The sequence below is a fragment of the Oreochromis niloticus genome, linkage group LG3 (assembly GCF_001858045.2).
Source record: "Oreochromis niloticus isolate F11D_XX linkage group LG3, O_niloticus_UMD_NMBU, whole genome shotgun sequence".
Lineage (NCBI taxonomy): Eukaryota > Metazoa > Chordata > Actinopteri > Cichliformes > Cichlidae > Oreochromis > Oreochromis niloticus.
Genome location: NC_031967.2, coordinates 31,819,252 through 31,837,776, shown reverse-complemented (window position 1 = coordinate 31,837,776; position 18,525 = coordinate 31,819,252). Strand labels below are relative to the sequence as shown.

General features: G+C 39.8%; 1 protein-coding gene and 1 long non-coding RNA gene across 3 annotated transcripts in view; one reads left to right on the top strand and one right to left on the bottom strand.

The window, feature by feature from the left end:
* The window catches only part of shroom4 (shroom family member 4), a 105,032-nt gene that overhangs the window by 45,340 nt on the left and 41,167 nt on the right, over window positions 1–18,525 (top strand). The gene's annotated exons all lie outside the window — the stretch shown is intronic.
* Window positions 2,932–3,641, bottom strand: LOC109197625 (uncharacterized). The gene is made up of 2 exons (XR_002058711.2): window positions 3,180–3,641; window positions 2,932–3,096 (listed from the first exon to the last, which is right to left on the bottom strand). It is a non-coding gene; the product is annotated as an uncharacterized LOC109197625 (long non-coding RNA).

Here is an 18,525-nt window from a genome sequence, read left to right as displayed (position 1 = left end):
TAAAGACATTTCTGTCTGTCCACTGGTCAATCTGTCAGCCTGAGCCTGCTGAATATGATGTACAGTGTAGTACGCATGTGGGTGTAAATACTGTTGTGTGCATGCCTAACAGAATTAATCTGCCTGCTGCAGAAACAGGAGCAGAAAACCCGGAGGTGCTGGACGGCTGATCTGGTTTCAAGGCCAGAACAAGGCGTGTTGCTGCCAAACAGCTGTCTGAAGCTGTCCAAGGAGACAAAGCAGTAGTTGTACCACTAATATCTTGGATTTACATCTTAAGTAAGTTAGGTAGTATGGAAAAATCAACGCCAGTGTGAGAGAAAAGTTGATAAAAACAACAAAGCGTATGGAAACAGGGAAAGCTTTTTCTTTTCTCTCCCTGCAAAAAAAGAAACTATTATATATAAACATGTGTTAGATTTCAGCCTTCATCCACTAAGTGGCAACAGTAAATGTGCACTTGGCAAACTTGCACATGAAGATGTCATTAAACTGAACAAAACCTATGAAGTAATCCATCTATCTAAAGCTCAGATCCTGCTCTTATTTGCTATGAAATTTGCATGGACAGTATGTATGCAAGCTCAGTGTGGATTGTGATTGAGACTGGACGGATTGGTCCAGTCTGGTGACAGAGAGAGATCTGAACCTGAAAAGCAAGCATTTCATCTACGTTCCCACCCTTGATTTGTCATTGAAAGAATGAGATTGAAGATACAAGTTGACAATGACAACTTAGAGACAGGATGGGGAGCTTGGCCATTTGGTAGGGGCTCAGAGTCAAGCTTATATTCCTCCACATCGAAAGGAGCCAGTTGGGGTGACTCACACATCTGACTAGCGTGCTTCATGGGTGAGGTGTTTCAGGTCCTGGGGCTGATAATCTCTTGGTTGATTTGGGGAAACACCTTGGCCTCCCATCAGAAGGGCTGGAGATTAATCTTGGCATCTGTTGGACTGTTGCACGTCAGACCTGGATAAGCGCAGGAAGATGAAAGGATAATGTTTACAGTGTGGGTGATGGCATAATATGCAGCAATTGGCAGGTGGAGGAAATGATCTTCCTCTAAAGGCGGTCTGTGCTCAGAATGCACATGATTTTTGCTGTTACAATGGTCACCATGTCTAAGGAAGCAATTATAATCATAAAATATCACCGTTTTATATCTCAGAGACAGACTATACATTGGTTGTTTGTTTTTTGTTGAATTTGCCATTCTTCACAATATGCATGGAGGCTTTAGGAAGGATTTCTCTAGAAATAATGTACAGCAGCTAAAAGAAAAAAAAGTTCCACCTAAACATATGTCCACCTCTTAAGGTCTAAAGGGGCGCTCTCTGCTCATAATTGCCAACTTCACCGATGTGAGAATTGAAAAAAAATTGGGTGTTCAGATGTAGCGTCTGTTTTTGTATGAGTTAGAATAATAAAATGTTGTTAATAATAGCCATCCTCCACTGCAGTTTTATCATGCAGTCAGCACCCTCTATTAGAGCTGGTCTCTTAATTGGTGGGAACACCTTTATGTCCCAGAACAGCTGACACTGTGGCCAAGAAATAGGTAGCCTTCGGTTAGAAAATGGATGAATTAACTAACTAAATGAACTTTAATTAAAGATAACATTAAAGATTTTCCCCCTCACCCTCTTCTCTGATTGTTCAGGTGGTTAAAAATGTGGCCAAATCTCATCTTAAAACTCATAAAAACAACATAGCCTTGTAAAGATGACATTCAGTATTATAACCTCCTTCAATCTGTGCAAGCTCCTCTGAATGAATCAGCATTTCTGTGCCATTAGCCTGCGTGTTCCTCTGTCTGTGCCCATAAAGAGGTATTATTTGTTTTTTTGGCTGGAGAGCTCTTATTTTGGCCACCCACACATAAATTAAACCCCCTGTGATTGACACGTTACTGACACTAATGACCAATCACAGCCTCTGTATTAGGTGGGACTCTGTTGCACTTTGACCCTGACGCTGTGCCAGTCACGTCACCCGCCTGCCAGTCTGGTTTTAGTCATTACTGTACAGGAACAAGGAACCCTCTGAAAGTACTGCACACACACACATACTGGCTGGCCAGGGATGATGAAATACTCACATTTGCACACTTGGCTCTGCTTGTATAGTTTTAACAGTGGAAAAGGGCCCTTAGTCAAAAGCCAAAACTCATTACCACCTCTTTTAGTAACACATAGGGGCTGTTGGTGCAGAGATGTAAATGGATGGACGTTCGTATTTCTTACTACATTTTTAGTGGGAATGTGTAAAAAGCGTGACATGCTGCGGTTTGGTGGGACAGATATTTTTGGCTTGGACTCGGTGATGCCAAAAAGTGGCTAGCTGAACAGAAAGTCCCTCTTTTGCCATTAGTTTCACATCAGACTAATTTAGTAGCATTACAGTGTTCGTATGAATACTTGAAACTGCAAAATGTGGAAGATTAGTTCACAGTTTCAGTTAACTCAACACCCATTTTTTGTGTGCTTTCATTATTAAAAAAAAAAAAGAGCAGAACAGTAGTGTTTTCCTGCACATAGATGTTGCTTGGGCTGGTCACCAAGGTATACAAAGGCCTACCATCTTTTTTTTTTTTTTTTTTTTTTTTTTTGTGGCACTTTTGGCATTTCAGCATCTTTGTATCCATTGGTGCCTCTGGTGATGCAGTGGTTTCCACAATTATTGGTTTATTCTAGCTGGAGACACAAATCCACTTTGGGGTTGCGTCAGGAAAGTCATCCGGTATAAAAGCATGCCAAATGAAACATGCCGAGCTGCTAGCTGTGGTGACCCCTTGTAGCAAGGGAGCAACCGCAAGTAGCTTATAACATGTTTTTATCCATCAGCGTTACAGGTAGTGTCACAAAGCGGCCGGAGGCCGAGCACCAAAAATCAAACCCACGTGCAGGAAACCCAAGGCGGAGGCAGAGTAAAGGGTTTAACAAAGGTTTATTGACTAACACCAAAATGACGTTCACGTTAGTACTTGATTTAAGGCTTGATATATGGGGCGTGAGGGTCTTGGCCAGGGGAGAGGGATAAGCAAGGGGACCGGTCCAAGAGAGCAACGGCAGCTGCTGGTGATTAGGTACGTACTGGAAGAGAGGAGAGCAGTGTTAGAGCGGTAGCCAATGAGGAGTTTTGGAGAGAGTGGAAGCTATGAAAATCAACGTCTTACTGTGCAGGTGGGAGATGGAAGCGTTGAGGGAGAGGTGGTGCGGTCCAGGTGGGTTAGGTGGTGTGTGGCAGCTGTCCTGAGTGGTGAAGGTCCCGAGGTGGTATAAGGGCAGGAGGGCAGGCAGGTGAGGCAAGGAGATGATTCCGAGAGCTTGCGGGTTAACCAGATTTCCAAGATGAGTGGTCCGGTGTGATGGAGTTTTCCTGGAGTAACTAGAACACGAGATTGCAAGGTTAGTAGAGCACTTGAGATTCATGAACATGAAGCGTGAGGCCTGGTTACCAACATAAGGTAGTTGACGAACTGGCGAGGAAGCAGTGTCAGCAAGCAGCTTAAATCTCCAACCTGATTGCCTCAATCAGCTTCAGGTGAGGGAGGCTGTAGGCCCTGCCCATGGGTGGATACCAGGGAGGTCCAGACCTTCAATGGAATTTTACAGCCACACACCCAGACCATGACAGGTAGCGTAAAAGCATGGACGTAGCCACTGTAACGTTACATAATGACCTTTGGACACATTTTGAAGCCTCCATGTTAGTGTTTTGGCCACACCATGTTAGTTTTTAGAAGCTAGAATTTACTATATTTGGATAAGAAGCTATTGTGCTAATCCAGCGGTTAGCTAGCTTGCTTATGCCCCAGTTACACAGACCTCGAGAGCTGCTGGCAACTACTTGGTAACTACTGTATTGCAAATGGTTGCAAGTAGCTGCTGTAGCCCCATTCACATGGGCTTAGAGATCAGTCAGTTGCAAAGAGGTATACGAAGTATATGTGTCGATTGCATTGAAAACGACACATTGTAAATGTGAGCAGTACTTATAAAAAGCTGTACAGGCTGAGAATGACAGCTGAATCGTTTCTGAAGTTTGTGTCTTTTTCTCCAAACAAAAAAAGATGAGGGCCTCATCAAGCACAGGAAATGCTTCAGGTTGATAAAGCCCAGCCCTATCAGCGCTTTACAAGCTGATAGTCTGACAAGGCCTGAACAGCGCCCTCTTCTGGAGCCTAAGCTTGTGCCCGTTTTGTCTTTTTGCTTGGCAACCTGAAGGGAATCTTTCAACCAATCATCTTGTTTTGTAAAAATTTGGTACGACTACATTTAATTTCTTTTTTTCCCTGCCAAACTAAAGCACTGCTATGTTTTTACATCTGTATGCACATGTGTATGCGTTTAATAAAGGTGAGAAATTATCCTGCACACTCGTTCTGTTATTCTAAGCTCAATTAAAGCTCAAATGGTCTAAACGGCCTTACATGGGGAGTAGTATTGTGGATTATTATGTGCTCAACAGGTTTGCCTGTGGAAACATCAGGAAGTCACTCACCAGGGTTCCCCTGTACAGTAGTGGCCTCTGAATAAATGGTCTTTTCAGCTGATGGGGCCTGTGGGGAAAATGTACACACTGTGTGGATTTAATTATGAGATGTAAATTCAGTGGAAGGAAATGTGGAGTTGGCGAGGAGAGATGATGATTTTGAAAATAGTGCTTTTGTGCAACTTTTTTTTTTTTTTGCACAAAAGCACTACATCTTTTTTTTTTTCTTTTTTTTTTTTGCTAAACTCTGCTTGAAATAGAGGCTTGTGTATGATTTACAAAAGGGCGTATTGTGTCTGACAGCTTTCCATTGCATTTACAGTAAGGACTTCACTCTCGTGCCTGTCAGCTGCTACAGAGATGTTGCATTTAGTCTGTTTTCTATCTGTTTCTCGCCATTCTTAGCTCCATTGTTTATTCTTTAAATAAAACACATTCAGATCAGACCTACTACATTGTCCTGTTGCTGAAAGAGGAGCAGGCCAAAGGAAGGCCCACAGGCTAAATCTGGCAAACCGCAGGATTTTACTGGCCTGCCCAGCAGTTCAGTGGAGGGTAAGAAAAGGGGAGTGTGTTTGGGTCCATTTTAGCTTTTATTTTCAGGAGCGATGCTTTATGGCTCCTTTAACAAGCCAGCTGAGGGTGAAAGAGACCCACGCTGTTGTTAACTAGTGCTGTATTTTCTCTTAATTAAGACAACCACTGTCTTTAAAAATGCTTCTTTTAACAGAAAGGCAAAAAACATGAATTTGAACATCATTTTATGAAGGACAGGGCAGTAAAGAGCATTTTTGTCCTTAATTACCTCAAAACAGCCCCAGAATTAGCCACACTATATAATAAAAGTCACACTAGCATACATGAAGACATGCTTATGTAGGCATGATCATTTGCTACATATTATATAGGGGAGTTCTTCATGTGAATTGAATATGACTGACATATACTTCTTTTGACGTGTCAAAGCAGGAAAATGCCAGTGTAAATAACAACGCTAGCTATCCATATGGAAACGGTTTGCTTTATAATCTATTTTACATAAATGTGAAAATAATTTTCAAAGTGAGCTCCATGTGGTAATGAAGCAGACATTAAATAAGCAATTTAGATCATAAACTCACTAGAAAGTTTTTTTACGGAGATTATAAATCAAGAATGAAGCCAGTAATTTTCCCAGACTTCCATGCAACCTGAAGTCTCTTTGCAGATAGGGGAGTTGCCCCCTGCTGGCCATTCAAAAGAATCCAGGTTTAAGGCACTTCTGCATTGGCTCCACTATGTCTGTCTTTTATGAACAGTCTGTAAATATAACAGAGCCATTTTAATGTTCCACCTTCCACTGTGGAAATTACCTACGCCTCTGTAAACCTGTCTTACTGGACTTTGATGACTTTCAGTAGACATTTTGAAGCTCTAATCCCTCTTTTCTAACTCATAAATATGTTTTGCATAAAAGGTTAGCTTCATACATCTATAGGAACATAATTTCCTCTGCTGCGTTGTTGTATCTGTTAAAAAATTAAATGAACATCTCATTCACACATTTTCCTACATAAATGAAACATAGGAGCTTTTTTTTAACCCTCTGTGTTCTCTGATAAGAATAGTTTTCCGTTTCTACGCTTGCCAGCCCTCTGCCCTCCTTTCAAAGTGTTGTCACCTCGGAGTATTTTTGTCTCTTTACATATTTTGGGGTGTTTTTAAGCGAGTGATGATTTTTCCAATATATTTCTGGAAGTGAAGTTTGGGGATGTTTTGTTGGCCCGACCTGGAAATGTCTCTTCTATAGTACTTCCTGTTTTCAGAGACCTTTTGTTAATTTCAGCTGCAGTGTGTGTGAGTGTGTTTTAGCTTCCCTCAGCGGTGGGCAGCCACGGAGCTAGCAGGAGGACATTCTTCAACTTTTGGATCATTATTTCCTGTTCTTCCCAGAGTTTCCCGTCCCTGCTTCCTGTCCAGCTAACGTGTTGGCAAGATTTGTGTGTTTGCTTGTGTGAAAAGCAGCGTCTTTAATGGGAAGCGGACAAAGACCAAACAGTTTATTTACAGCAACTGATGGAATAGGAAGCTCCTCTGTACATGTAGGTGTACATGCGCCTATGTTTATGTTACGTTTGCCAGCCATGATAACAGTTACATGAACTTTGAAACCGGAAGAAGCATTTAAAATTTTAGTTTTATTCAACCATTTTTATGTGTCCAACTGTAAATGGAAGCACCAAATCTTTAGAACTTAAGTATCAAAAAACCTGTTTAGGGGGCGCCAGTGAACTACACATAGCATGAATGTTAACTGGTGCGAAACAGAAGCGATTAATTCCACGTCAGTCAAACTGCTTGACTTTCTTTGTTGCATCTTACTTAAGCTATTTTGAGTGATTCCTGTATGAAGAATATGTATCTGTGTGAATTTAAGAGGAAAAATCATTTAATAAATGTGCAGCAGTAACAAAATATTTTGGTAAAAGAATTTGACTTTACAGATAAAATGTACTGTGTCTTCAAAGTCCGGATAAAACTGTGTCACAATGTAAAAGATGGATGTAGGTAGCTTCCTGGTCTAAAAAGTGAGCCTGCATTCTTTTTCATGCCCAGCAGGGGGCGACTTCTCTGGTTGCAAAAAGATGGGAAACGTTCATTATTAGAGTCCAAGGTGTACTCACTGACTAATGAATGGTACATCACTAGTTGTTACCCAGTGAACACGCTGTGTCTTCGGTTACACGTAAACCTCTCATTCCACATGTCAGGTTTAACAACCAAGGTGGTGAAGGCAAAATTTGGTGTTTTTTGCTTTTAAAACACTTTATTTAGATTCTGCTGCTCATGGGGTGGCTCAGTTCATCCCATATAGCCTCCCCCACTTACAAATCTGCAGACAGCTTTACAACCCACCTCCGCCTCAGGCCTGCCTTTCATACAGTTAATGGCTTATCTGTGCTGTGCTCGGGTCTTACTGCTGCTTTCCACGTACAGGTTTCCCTTTATCAAGAGGAATATGGGAGGTCTCAGTATAGAGGCATAGAGCTCTTTTTCTCTATGACGTTGTAATAATGAAGAAGACTTGCAACATTTTGCAGAGTAAATACACACTGTAGAGCAGAAAGAGCCAAAGAAGTAAAGCCTGGGTTTGGGTTCAGGTCTGTAATTTGGCAGCTTCGGTTGGGTCTAGGTGCTCTGGTTTCCTCCTACAGTCCAAACATGAATGTTAGTTTAATTTAATTAGAAAGCCATTGGTGTGGATGCAGGCATGAGTCTGTCTCTCCCTGTGTTAACCTACCTTTTGCTCAGTCTCTCCGCTCAGATCAAGGTTTTCTCACTCTTTCATACCCAATTTCATTTTTATATACGTCTCTATAAATACTCTGTCAGCAATCTGGTAAATATCCAAAACTCATAGAGATGAGACGACAGAACAACAGGAAATACCCACCGACTTAGCGAGGCAAAGGCTGGAGTTACGTGGCAGAAGGAGAATACGTAAGGAAATTAAAATGATAATTACAAGAGAGCCTGACATCACGTTTGACGATTTTGACAGCATAAACACGACTTTATGACAAAGCCCTTTCATCTCGACTCACCCTTTCATCTGCGCTTCACATTAGTCAAACATTTGTTTTTAACCGAAGGCCGCAGGGAGAGGGAGAGGAGATGAAAGGATGGAAAAGAATGGAAACAGTGAAAGTGGCTGGGGGAGAAAAGAATCCGGGGTTTGCGGGACTTCTCTGGTATTTAGGTGAAAGAAAATGCTGACATGTTTTGACATGATTCCTGACTCAGATAGGAACGTGAGTAAGATGACATGTAGCAAAGCTGCAAGATTTAGGCCATTCATTTAACAGGAAATTAACTAGTAGTTAAATCAGGTCATATGAGCTCGGTTTGTGTGTATTGTCCCTGACAAATAAATGGATGGCTGGATTAATAGGGTGGCTGTCAGGAGGTAGAGCAGGGCATCTACTGATCGGAAGGTTGGTGGTTTGATCCCTGGCTCCAGTCTGCATGCCAAATTGAGCAAGACCACAGATACAGTGGGCATTAAACCAGATGCTTCCATCTAGGTGTGATTGTTAGCTAGAAAGTAAGTAAATAACTTACTCTTCTAGAATAAAGTGCTTGTCTGAATGGGTGTGAATGGCATGTTGTAGAGAGTAGAAAAGCAGTCCATATGTCCATATGTATATCAGTCTATTTACCATTTACAAGTAGATAGGTAGATCTGTCAGTAGACACATAGTTGATGCATGGATCAATGGAAAGATGTAGGGATCAATTGATTGATATGGATATAAATAGGTAGATGAATGGATGGATAGATGTTAGCTAGATCAGTTAGACCAGGGGTGGGCAATCTCAGTCCACGAGGGCCGGTGTCCCTGCAGGTTTTAGATCTCACCTTGGGTCAACACACTTGAATCACATGATTAGTTCGTTACCAGGCCTCTGGAGAACTTCAGGACATGTTGAGGAGCTAATTTAGCCATTTAAATCAGCTGTGATGGTTCGAGGACACATCTAAAACCTGCAGGGACACCGGCCCTCGTGGACTGAGATTGCCCACCCCTGAGTTAGACTGATTGTGGATGGACTGATAAGTAGGTAGGTGATGATATATGATAGGTGGGTTGATATAAATTAATAGATAGAAATATAGATCAATAGATCTAGATGGATTGATGGATTGATGGGTTGGTAGATAGGTTGATTGATCCGTAGATTATGAATGGTTGTACATGTATATGAATAGGTTGATGACAGCTAGATAGGTCGATGGCTAGATAAATCAATAGATCCATGAATCAATAGATGGATTGATAGAACTGGATGTGTGGATGGATGTGAAGGTTGAATGATAGATTACTAAATATCTCTAACTGTGCAAAGAAGTGGTAGAGTGTGCCGAGCCTTTAATTATATTGTTTTATTTTATTATTTGACTAAGCCTCTCCACAGCCGCCCTGCACATCAGTTCGTTCACATTTTGAGAAGATAATGGCTTCAATAAGTGCTTGTTAATTTGACCCAACTGAAACCAGGTTGCCATGTGCTGGCTCCACTGTGGTTTTTAACGTCAGCTGTTCACAAACAGAGGTCAAGTGTGTTTCTTACTGAGGTCTTAGTTTGTCATATCAGTGGTGTACTTTCATGTACATCAGAAATGCTCACATGGGAAATGAGTGAAAAATAAATAAAAACTAGAAACTTTGCAAAAATAGAGAACTGAAATAATGTTTTTGTGTTTAACTAACTACAATAAAATAAAAGTACAGAAGAAGTTTAGTCTTTGCTGGTTTCAGTTTTGTTATGACAAAACTGATGACGTGCTTATTGGACCTCACGATGTCTACTTCACTGTGAATCAACCTTTCCCAATATGCCTTGTTAGTATGGTAATATTTATTCTGAATTTCTCATGTTTCACCCTTCAGCTAATACCTTTATATTATAAGGTTTAAAAAGATTAAATCTAACATTGAAACTAATGCAAACTAAGCTTAAACTAAAACTTTTTAAACAATAAAAACTAAACTGAAACTAGCAAACCTACCCTGGAAAGTACCTGAAATAACTGAAACTAATGTGAATTGAAAACTAAACAAAAATGAAACAAATATTTTTCAAAATGCAAAACTGTAATCACTGAGGCCTCAGTCATCCAGAGAGCCTTGACAATCTCTAGTCAAAAAATGTGTATTCCCCAACCAGTTGCCAAGTGGTTGATGGCTGTTTCCAATGACACTGGCAGGTGTGGTTGAAACATTACGGTTCCTTGTTGTGCAATACATGGATTAAGCTGGAGCTGTTAGTCTTTTTTACATGTATTCTTGGCCCATATCCTGCTCTGTCTCTGCTGTTGGTTTATTTTTCTACATGAAACCTTCAGGATCATGTAACTCCTTAAAACTTCAATATTAATACCAGAATCGATGTGCTTCATCAGAGTACAGTTAAATAATTTAATTTCAGCTCACAAAAGTGCCTCTAATTGTGAGTATTAAGCTCTATTAGTCTTGATTGTTTTGGGGGATTGTAATTGAAGTGTGTTGACGGGTAAAAGAGGGCATGATTACCTGGACATTCCCATTTAAATTAGCTGTAATGTCAGTGATATCCTGCCTTAGCTGCATATCTAGTCTAGCTCAATCAGTTGTAGTGTTGTCTGAATGTTTTACAGATTAAAACAAAATCTCAAATCAAACATTTCACTTCCTGCCTCGCTCTGCCATAATCTCTCTGATTTTGTCCACAGGCCGGCTGTTTTACCAGTGCTACTCTATTTCGCAGTTTGTTTGTTCGTGTTCATTTGAAACGTTCTTCCTGGAAGAGAGTTTCTCCTCTGACAGCCGGGCTCATCTCACTCTACATGGCGAGCGGTTTTGTTTCTTTTGTTGTTTTTCTTGTTAGTGAATGCTTGTTTGACTCTGTCACAAAGGGATTTGTGGGCCCAGACACACACACACACTCAAACATACTCGATTCTGAGGGGGAATTTTCCACAGACAGATAGATGGTTAAAAAGTAGACTCACACACACACATACACACACATCCCGTTGTTTAGATTTTTTTTTGGTACCACATGGGCCCTGGAGACCGGCGTAAGACTGAGATCTGCGGTGCCAAGAACCATGAAACACAATAGTCTGCCCCCCATCACTCCTTCCCAAACTGAACAATAGACATTCTTGGCATTCCTCAAAAACCTCTTCCTCACACGCAGATAAACACACACATACATAGACTCTGGGTCTGATTAGAGCCCCGACTGCAAATGATTTTGGATCTGACACTGTTTAGCATGAAATATCGACACTGTGAACAGAACAGAGCGTGTGTTTATGTGCTTTAGTCTGAGGGTTACTGCTCTCCTGGAAAATGTTAAATCAACAGGATGGACACCAAGTGGAGACGGTGGTAGCCTCAGGGAGCCAAAAAAAAAAGCCAGGTTTACAGACTAATTCAGTAAATGATAAAAGGTGCAACTTTTAGGTTGGAGTTCACTTGACACAAGCAGAGTGGCATGCAGAGCTGGTACTGAAACTGAAAGGTCTTTGTGACAGTGATGGTCAGATTAAAACAATTATAAAAGTAGCACCCTGCAGAAAACTGCAGGTAATTGTGACAATCTGCCAGCAGCCCTAGCAACTGGTGGTTATATCACTATCAGAGTAGCTTTGTATAATCCACAGTTAAAAATAATCCCTAATTATCCAAAGCTTGGAGTTGTGCAGTCCGTCACTTATTCATTTGTTTGAAGCAAGTTGTTATAACTTCTCCCGCTTTGACCAAAGTATATTCTGATTGGCTGCCCCTCGCAAACAGAAGGTTTAAGCAGGAGGTGTGTGTCGCTGCTGTGCTTCAACAGCATTCAGAGTTAAGTAAAAACAGAATATTCAGAGCAGTGTAAAGCCTGATTCAGAGAAGTATGTTAATATTTTCTCTTTAACCTGTTTAGACGCCAATATGCTATGAGGCTAATTTGGTGGCATGGGTTCAGTACGCCCCATGCTACTGCTCTCTTTCCTACTTTTCCTGCCAAGGTAAGAACTATATATTAACTGATTTGAGAACCAGTTTAATATAATTTCCAACCAGTCCGAGACCCATGTTTTGGATTATATTTTAATGAGGTATTTTTTTCTTCTTCTTTGCTTATATAAAAGTAAAGAGACATTTTACAGATCTGTGGCTATCATAGTTTCATCAGCACTATACTAAGCAGATTGATATTGGAAATAATGATTAGCTGCCCTAACACTGTGTTGTATCAGCATTAACATGTGGTTGAGTCTCTCCTAAATGCGTGTGGTCTGCTACAGTTTATCTGTCTCCTCCGGCCTGCTTTTTATTAACTGGCCCATTAAACTGTGATACATGACACCGGTTTGACTCCCCCCAACAGACACACACACACACACACACACACACACACACACACACACAGATGTATACATACATACACAGATGGACAATGTCGTCTCAAATTAAAACAAATTCCTAGGGGCCAATGTGGACATGAACCAAGACCTTAAGTGTGATCAGCTCAGCTCCAAACTTTAATTTTGGAGATTTCCCCCAGCTCCTAAAGTTTATGTTTAGTCCATCAACAGCCAGGGAGGTAGTGGTAAAAGATGGAGAGACACTGTGATTGGAAACAGGTTAGAAATGGAAGTAGGAAAGCTCAGGTTGTACAGGAGCCATACTAAGTGAACATGATGTTCTCAGGCTTTGGCTGAGGCAGCTGAGACTCGAGTAGGTTGAGTGGTGTTCATTGACATGCGGTGACAGATGAACCACAATGTACTATGTAGTGAATTTACTGTTTTCATTTTTATTTCGTAAAATCCGTTTTACTTCAGACTTGGTCTAAATAAAATGAATCCAGTTAAAAACTTCACTTGATTCAATTTAAAGATGACTTATTTCTACTCATTTTCTGCTCCATATTTTTTATTCTTTCACTCTATCAGAGAAGCTTTGCATGACTCAGAGTCCAAAATAATCTGTATTCATCTTATACTGGGTCATGATGTAACTCCACCAGTTCATCCTCTGAAACAAGCCGTTCCTCTCCTTTAAAGCCACTTTCAACCTGACTAAGAGTGTCAGAAGACTCACAAAATAATCCTACAACTATTCCTAATCTGTCTGCCTAAACACTGACGTCAGAAATAAGCCCCTTATTTCAGTTTGTTGATCTGCACACACCAGAGCTGGTGTCTGTGGCATCCTGCATTTAAGCAATTATGTGCAAACTTGTTGGCTTTGAAAGTGATGGTGGAGCTGCTGTAATGTGTGGCGATAGAGAAGAGCAGCCACACTCCTGAGTGAAAAGATAAACCTGACTGTCATTCACAAGTTAGTCTGCTGCAGAACACATTAAGATAAGATAAGATAAGATAACCTTTATTAGTCCCACATGTGGGAAATTTGTTTTGTCACAGCAGGAAGTGGACAGTGCAAAAATTAGAATAAAATAAAATAAGAATAAATACAGTACACAACTGTACAGAATAGAATAAAATAAAATACTATATACAGTAGAATAAAATAGAATAAAATATACAATAAGATAAAAATAGAATACAAATGCTATATACAACTGAGTAAAAAATACAACGATGCCAGGAAGATTACAGAGCCAAATCTTTTTCACATACTCGTTAACTCTCAAATTTAACAATCTAATGCTGATTTCAGTTAATTTACATTTCCTCCTTGCCAGTATGGATATTTGCAGATATGGTGCGTTGTGTTACAGTTTGCAGGATAGCACAAAAAGTCTGTCATCAAAGCAAACTGTTTTCTTAAGAATCTGCTGTAAAGAAATATGTTTTAATTATTCGTTTTAAATGCACACCCTCCTTTACCCTGCTTGACTCTAATGGGGAGCATAATTTACAAAGTTAACTTCCTGTTGTTCACGAAGACTTAAAGCTAGAGACTGAAACCAATGATAGGAGTTAAGGGCAGCTGGACTTTTGAAACCAGAGCCATCACCTGGTCGCCATTAAAAGGAGTGCAGGTTTAATTCACTTCCATAATAGCTTTACTTTAAGATCTGGAAGCTACGTGCTCTTAAACACACATTATGCTTTGACAAATTGAAAACTACTTTTCTATTGGTTAATTACATGGCGATACAAGTTAATGTTTAAAAAGCAAATCTATATATTCAAATAGTTATTAACTGAATCCCCTGAGCATTCATTCACATGAGAAAATGGTTTAAAAACTGCCCATAAGTCTAAAAAAGAGAAGTTAATGTACAGAGCACTGATTTTGATAGGGTGCAAGTGTTTAGGTGATACATTGTGATGGAAAGATCAGAGGTGATAAAACTAGTCTCATCCTTTCATTCACAGTAAAAAACCTGAATTCGAACAGGAAATGTTCTCATTGTCTCACATGGTTGTTTTCTGATGATTTCTTTCCTTTGCTGTTCTTTGCTTGAAATATAAATACAACAAGTCAGCTAAGAGTGTTTTCTGTCTCTGAAGGTTTAGACTAGCACTACATAAGCTACTTTCAGCACTTTCATTTGAATTAACTGCTGCGTCTTTCAGTATTTTCTGATAGTTTCAGATCTTATTACCTGAACTTTCAGCGTTTCAACCACGTTTCAGATTATACTTCATCTGACATTTCGACTCTCTTTGGCACTTAAACAGTGTGAGTACCAGACAGTTACTCAGTGTTTAAACTAGAGATGGCACGATACCACTTTTTTATGTCCGATACCGATATCATAAATTTGGATATCTGCCGATACCGATATGAATCTGATATTGTGTTTTTTAATCAATAAAACTGTTTTCTTAATATCTTGCTGCATTTTGTATAAGTTCATACTCAAGTTTAAATAAACAACAACACTAAAGCTATTCTGTTATACCTGTATGCAAAAAATACACTGCACCCAAAATATTTCATAGTTCAGCAACACTGATCAATCTAATAAACTTAAACCTGCTCCATCCTCCCTATTCTGGTATTTTAAAGAGTACTTAGCAGAAATATTAAGCAACCTAACTAATAGGGTTGCAAACTCCCAGCAAAAAAAAAAAATAGGGAACCACCCCCACCCTCCACCTCATGATGCTTAATCGATGTAATCAACTTTAATTTGATGCAGGGTGAAAAAAAATGCACAGAAATAAATTATTTTTCAAGAATAATTAAATAGATTCAACATCTTTCTTCAACAGAATTGCAGAATTCACAGATGGTACCTTCCCAAAGGAAAAAGTACTATAGCTTACTAGGGTATATTAGACTTAACAGTTACTATATACAGTAATGGACTTCTATACATTTTACATCAGATTAAAACTTTGGGTGTAAGATTCAGATAATTATTTATTAAAAGCTAGATATTTTAAATGAGGATAAGAAAGAAAAGTATGTCTTTGTGCCCCCTTTTCCCTGTTCATGCCCTATCGGCCCCCCTGGCTGCACTTTGCTAGATCCGCCCCTGCACAGTTACCAGCCGTCAGCTACGTAGAAAAGGATCCTGGTGTAGAAAGTAATATTAAATAAATTCTAACAACAGCTTATCAAGCTTAAACGTGCTGCTGTTGTTCAGCCGCTGGTTTCCTCTTTCTGGTGAGAAGTGGGCCAAAAACAAAGAAGAGAGACGGACTTGCGACAGAAAAGCCGATCAGCTGATCGTTAAGCAGTTTCACGATTGAAGTAGCTGCAGGAGAGGGAGAGAGAGAGAGAGGCAGTCGCTCCATATATCGGTTGTTAAGCTTAACGCGGGAACGCTTTACAAACATTCAGAGATGAACTTACACACTTGCTTTACTTCTCTCTGGGATAACTTCCTCGGAGATGAAATGCCAGTTTGGTAGCGAGGCTACAAATACACACAGCCGCTCTATCACGTGATGCATACTGCTCCTACATGCTACGGTTATGAGCCGAGTTACGCCGTGTCGCAAGTTTTGTGAGCTGCTTTTTTGATATTTAATGGATCGGATTACATTTTTTATTTCTCGCCGATATCCGATCCAGTAATTTACGTCAGTATCGGACCGATACCGATACGTAATATCGGATCGGTCCATCTCTAGTTTAAACTTTAGCTCCCTTATATGTCTCATCGTAAGCTGTTACTGCCATTCGAACACATTTCATAACATAAGAATCTGTCATTTAAAGTTTTACTGCGCATCAGCAGGAAGGACCTTTTACTTCTTAGTTACAAACCACAGTGATGTTCTTTAAGAAAAATGTTGCTTAACATATTCGAGATTGCTGAATGTAGTAAATGGTACCATAAGGCTGATTTCAGAGACATTTCAGCAATATACACAGGAACTGAAATTAACAGCTTTTAACTTACGTTTGATTTTTCTTTAACACCCAAAAAGGATTGCACCACTTAAATGTACATCAATCAGATAAAACCCATTTGTTGTTAGGGTGGACTTAAAATGACAGTAAAACTGATAAGTCTGCATGTAGCTAAGGCATTGAGACTGTGTCATTATTTGCCAGAAGCATATTTATTTTCATATATTTCTGAACATTTAAAAAAAAATCAAAATTTGAGTTGGCACAGTGGACTAAAGAAGTCAGAAATTAGTCAAGGACAACATTCAACTCTTAAAGCTCATTTTCTGTTCAGGAATGCATGTAAATAACTGTAATTTGGCATCTATATCAGAAAATAATGGTCTTTACTATTTTTATTCATTTTTGTGAAATTGTTAATTTTCACATTCATGAATAACATAATGGTACAGTCCCAAACAAAAGTTTAAGACCATTTGAAAAATGGCAAGGGTTAGATCTTAACAAGGTTCCAAGTAGAGCTTCAACATGCAAAGAGAAGAAAAACATTTTTTTTTTGAGCATGCAATTTATTGAAAACAACACTTAAACTGAAACAGGCTGTTTTACTGCTGATCAAAATGCAAAAATGTGAATTCATTGTCATTTTCTGTCAGATAGTCACACTGTCATGACATTCTGATGGCAAAGGCAAAAAATGTTTCCCTTTTTGAACGTGGTCGGGTTGTTGAACTGCATAAGTCTCTCGCAACGCACCATTGCAGCTGAGGTGGGACGCAGTAAGACAGTCATTTGGAATTTCTTAAATGATCCTGAGGGTTATGGAACAAAAAAGTCAAATGGAAGACCCCAAATTTTTTACCAGCACTGAGCCGGACGATCCAATTGGCTGTCCGTCAAGACACCGGATTATCCTCGACCCAAATTAAGGATGTTACTGATGCCGACTGCAACCCCATAACCATCAGACAGCCTCATCTCCTTGAATGCAAAGAACTGACTGTTTGGACCGTTTGGAAGAAAGTTTTATTCTCTGATGAGAAAAAAATTTAACCTTGATGGTCCTGATGGTTTCAAACATTACTTGCATGAAAAGCAGATCCCACCTGAGATGTTTTCTACGTGCCACAGTGGAGGTGGCACCATAATGGTCTGGGGTGCTTTTTCCTTTAGTGGAACAATGGAGCTTCAGGAGGGCTATGTCCAGATATTGCAGAGAGCATCCCTCATGACTGAGGGCCCTCATCTGTGTGGTAACGACTGGGTTTTTCAACAGGACAGCGCTACAGTACACATTACCCACAGGACAAGGGACTTCTTCCAGGAGAATAACCATCCTGCATGTTCCCCTGATCTAAATTCAATTGAGAACCTTTGGGGATGGATGGCAAGGTAAGTTCACAAAAGTGCACGACAGTTCCAGACAGTAGATGCCCTTCACTACTTGGAGAAATGTTCTCTCTCACCTCATGGAAACACTTGCATCAAGCATGTGGCGACCAATTTTTGAAGTGATCAACAATAATGACTACTCAATACTGAGCTCATGTTTGGAACTTTGATTTCTGTTTTGGGGGGGTTTACAGGATTTTTTGGAGGTGTGGTCTTAAACTTTTGATCATAGCCTGTTTAAGCCTGTTTAAGCCTGTTTAAGCGTTGTTTTCAATAAATTGCATGCTTAAAAAATGTTTTGTCTCACTCCCATTTCTTCTTGTTGCATGTTGAAGCTCTACTTGGAACCTTGTTAAGATCCAACCATGCAAAATATGATGTTTTTGCTATTTTTCAGGTGGTCTTAAACTTTTGACTGTATTTTAGCTACTGGTGAATTAGCCATTACAGAAACATAAAATGGTTTTGATAATTAGCAGTACTGTTAATTAAGTCCCACTATAGCATAAACCTTTACATTGGGTGGTGGCCTAATAAATGCTTCCATTCCAGTCACTGCTATGACCTTCATACCTTCATGTTTTCCACGTTTCAGGCCATCAGTGTACATGGCTATGGGTTGAAACTTGTAGCTTTTTAACTCCTTCAAAGCTTCAGAAGTACACGAGAGAGCTACAATCTGAATCTTTTAGGGCAGAATAAAATAAATTTAAGCTCAGTTTGAAATTCTGCTTAAAACTGCAGTCAAATAAATTTTATACCCCTCTCAGTGTCACAATCTAAAGGGGGTCACAGTTTTGTTTTTCTATGACCAGTTTTGAGTACATATATCAT